Below are 4,471 nucleotides of genomic sequence, written 5' to 3' on the forward strand. Positions count from 1 at the left end.
AAACCACTGAATTAGCCAAGAAGTTGCCCTTGGTCCTTCCCTTGTTTAAATTCTTGCAAGAGACATACATTCCCAAACCCATGGCCTAACTATTTAAAGCCATAACAACAGGATGTCCCAGGTCACAGTGCCCCAATTTCTTAAAAACGGTCCCGGAATGTGACAACCACAAGGTTAGTCCCCCCAACTACCCCAAGATTTACTCCATCTGGTCATCCAGTATTGTAATCCACCAATTATTTTAAAGGTCAACCTATACTAACCAATGTGATCTGCTTCTGTAACTTGCTTGCTCCCACCCAATTTTGTGGTTTTTGCCTTTAAAAACTATGCCTGTTTCACTGAAGGGGGGGGGGCTCTGCTCCTGCGTGTGCAGACCACCCTACGTATATGTAGATAATAAAGCTTTCCCTTTGCGATTTGCATGAGAGACCGACTCTTGGGGTCTTCCTTCACAGCGACTCGACCCTTACAGTTTACAGTTTGATTTATACTGCACCTTCAGCATCTTTAAATCCTTGTTCAGGCCAATGACACAGGTAGGGGTATAAGCCAATGACAGAAAGTGTGAGGGAGGAAACCAGAACCAGAACTGGGTAAAGACAAGGACGCCAACCACAGAAGGCATATGTGTGTGCCCGGTTCTGGACTGTAAGGAGATTGTAACGTTATGGCCACCTGCATCTAGTATGCCCTGGGCCAGAATAGCGCCAAACTTGGCCATGATATCATCATGCTTATCATTGATAACTTTGTGGGTTTTTTTTAAAATTTAATTTATTTGTGTGTGTGTGTGTGTGTGTGTGTGTGTGTGTGTGTGTGTGGCTAGCTCAGCCCACCAGGGGGCAGAGCTGACTGGCATGTGGTGCTGGGGGATTGAACCGCGGTCCCTGTTCTTTGCTAAGCTTGTTCTAAGTAGGTGTTTTAGACCACTGAGCCATCTCACCAGCCCCCTTATCATTGATAACTTCGGAATACAGCTGTCGGAACTGATTCACTTTTGGACATGTGATCTCAGTCTGCTGGATCATGATGAGCACGGAGGCTATGAGAGCCCCTTGCCTCACATAGCTCACAGGGTCATTTGTCATTGGTTCTAGCAAATTAATCACTTCCTTGTTTCCTGTACCAGCACAGCAGATGCCCAGGGCCACTGTGGCTCCGTAGTGCACATGGGGGTTGTAACTCTTGGACAGCAGAGAGACCACACTGGGACACTGCTCAGGGGTCCTGAATAGAATGAAGCCAAGGGGCTGGTGAGATGGCTCAGTGGTCTAAAGCACCTACTTATTATTATTTTTTTTTAAAGCACCTACTTAGAACAAGCTTAGCAAAGCACAGGGACCACAGTTCAATCCCTCAGCACCACATGCCAGCCAGCCCCGCCCCCTGGTGGGCTGAGCTGGCCACACACACACACACACACACACACACACACACACACAAATAAAATTAAAAAAGAATGAAGCCAAGTGATTCAACTGCTGCCCTCCTAACATCATCAACATCGCTGACAGCAACATGTAGCAGGTGTTGAGTAGCTTTGTTGTTACCAGAGCCACAATAAGGGATGTCCACTGTATACATTCCAGATCTTTGAAGAATTGGGTCCTTATCCCGACAGAGAGACTCAATGAGTGCATCAGCCTCTTCCATCCTCCCATACATCACTAAGGCAATGCCGACAGCGAGACCACACAGGATCTTCTCATGCTGGGTTTCCTGGGCATAGACAACCATGTCCTTGATAGCCTAGGCATTTTTAGAGCCCAACATAACCAAATCTAGGGCCAGGCCAGCTGCTTCTCCTGTCACAGCATCATCCTGGTAAAGGTTGGTTTTTAGCAAATCATAAACATCCTGCCGTGCAGTTCCCATGGCAGCCAAACCAAGGCCCAGGCTGCCTCCATGCAGAACAATATCGTTGCTGGCATTCTTGAGCTGATTCAGCAGGTAATCGATTATGTGGCCACCATGATTGGCATGGATGAGCCCTTGTGCATAGAGCCCCCCGCCTTCCTGGTAGGCTGACCCTGGAGACGTGTCTTTGGGAAGGTAGGTTGCCATTAACTGCAATGCCTCCTTCACGTGACCCTCATGAATTACACCCAAACTGGCTGTAGCAGTAAATTCAGCCCAGTTAGTGGCTCCGGCCAACCATTCCAAGTTATCTCTAAGAAACTGGTCACTGGTAGTCCCACAGTACATGAAAGAGTTTGCTATGACAGTTGCTGTGTGGCATACTGAATTCTGTACTGCATCCTTTGTGTTTTTTAGAATCATGAGGACTAGGGGCTGGGTATTTGGCTCAGCGGTAGAAAGCTTGCCTAGCAAGCTGGAAGCCCTGGGTTCAGTCCTCAGCACCAAAAACAAAAAATAAAAAGAATCATGAGGACTGTGTTATTATTCCATATTAGAAATTGCAGATGTAACTCAATAGCCATTTCACTGCTTGAAATTTTAATCATTTTCAAAGTCTGGTCCTTGGGCCTGGACTTGCATCTGGTGTCTTTCCAGCAAGTGTATGGCCTGTCTTGTCTTCTGTCTCCATCATCTCACTGTCTTTCTCAGAACCTGGAACAGTGCCTGTGTTAGTGGAGCCAGGCACAGAGGCAATGGGGGTGCCCACAGTGCCAAGATTCTGGATCACGGAGGACAGAAACTTCTGGCTGGCACTTTCATACAAATCAAGGCAGATCTGATAGGCCATGAGGAGGTTGTCTTCCTTCACCAGTTTTTCTAAGATGTCACTCACAGCTTGAGGATCATCTAAGAATATTAAGCACTGACAAACATTGATGAAATCAGGTTTCTCCAAGTTCATGTAGATTTTAACTAGGACTCTCAGTACTTTATTCTGGAACTGTTTATTTTGCATTAAAGACATACAGAGCTTGAGGCTATAAGCTAGCATTCCCGGGACATCATTCAATTCTAGTATGGTTACATAGTGAAAAAACCCTGTCTCAAAACATCTTCAAAAACCTTAAACTGAGTGTGGTGGCACATGCCTGTAATCCCAGTGCTAGGGAGGCTGAGGCAGGAGCTCCACAAGTTCTGTAAGGGCTACGTAATGAGTTCCAGTCCAGCGTGGGCTACACAGAAAGACCCTAACTCAACCACAAAAAGCCCAATAGTCAAACTCTATAAGTTATTGTTAATAAACATTTATTAACAATATGTGAATTAACTAGTTTCACACGGAAGAAAAATCTATACCATCACACAATAATATGGTTGTCTTTAAAAAATACTGAAAAAAAAGATTTTTTTTTTTTTTTTTTTTTTTACCAAATGACACTATTTCTACAGAATTCAAAAGCAGAGGAGTTAAAGAGATGATAGGAGATGGGAAAAAAAAGAATCAAGTTATATTACGTACAGGTACAAACTCCCTATAATGAATGTGATCATTATATGTACCTAAAATGTACCAATAAACAAAAAATTTCAAAAACAAGCAAAATAAACCATGACACTTAGGAATGTACACAGACAGAGGCTGGAGCTATTTAATGGTTTGTTTTTGTTTTTGGAACCAGGAATCAGATTCAGGACCTTGTGCTTGCCAGGCAGGCACTTATGCCACTGAGCTATATCCCCAGCCCTGGAACTGTTTATTATAAGGATCACGTCAGTAGTTATTTAGTGAGGAAAGGGATTACAATAGAGGAGGCAGGCAAGGCAGAACTTCTGAGGATACTTATATCTAGTTCTTGATGTTTGTATGACTCTTTGCTTTGGGATTTGCTAAGATATTTATGTTTTACATGTTTTCTATATGTGGGGTTTTCTTTTGTTTGGTTTTGTTTTTGGTTTTCATGAGACAGAGTCTTGCTATATAGTTTCAGGCTGGCCTGGAACTTAGTATCTAGCCGAGGCTGGCCTCAAACTCATGTCAATCCTCCTTCCTCAGCTTCCCCATTGCTGGGATTACAGGCATATACCACCATGCCTGGCTGTGTTATATTTTTAATTAAAAAAAAAAAAAAAAAACAAAGCCAAGTATGGTGGCCCACTCTTCAGAAAAACCAAAGGTTCTATTAGTTTTCATTTAAAGATAAAACAAAATGCACCTAATTTATTTACATTCACTGGTAGGAATTTGGGCTCCAAATAGCCAGGCATGTTGCTGCAGACCTGTATTCCCAGCACTCTGGGAGGCTGAGGTAAGAGGATTACAAGTTTGAGTTCTGCCTGGGCAATTTACCAACTTAGTGAGATTCTGTCTCAAAATAAAAAAATAAAAAATAATGATGGGGAGGTAGGTCAGTGTGAAGGTTCTAGGTTCAATACTAACCACCACAAAACAAACATTCAAACATTGGGATTATATAATATGTAATACTTTAATGAGGCCATACCATTTACAGAGTAAATAATCACATTATAAAATCTATCTTAAAAATTAGTAAAAGGTAGGACACATTTTAATACTGATATCATGGCAGTAGTAGCTTTACAAATATTT

General features: G+C 42.9%; 1 pseudogene; it reads right to left on the minus strand.

Moving 5' to 3' along the window:
• The window catches only part of LOC101591060, a 17,037-nt pseudogene that overhangs the window by 8,970 nt on the left and 3,596 nt on the right, over positions 1–4,471 (minus strand).

Source organism: Octodon degus, unplaced genomic scaffold (assembly GCF_000260255.1).
Source record: "Octodon degus isolate 3935 unplaced genomic scaffold, OctDeg1.0 scaffold00164, whole genome shotgun sequence".
In the NCBI taxonomy this organism is placed as follows: Eukaryota; Metazoa; Chordata; class Mammalia; order Rodentia; family Octodontidae; genus Octodon; species Octodon degus.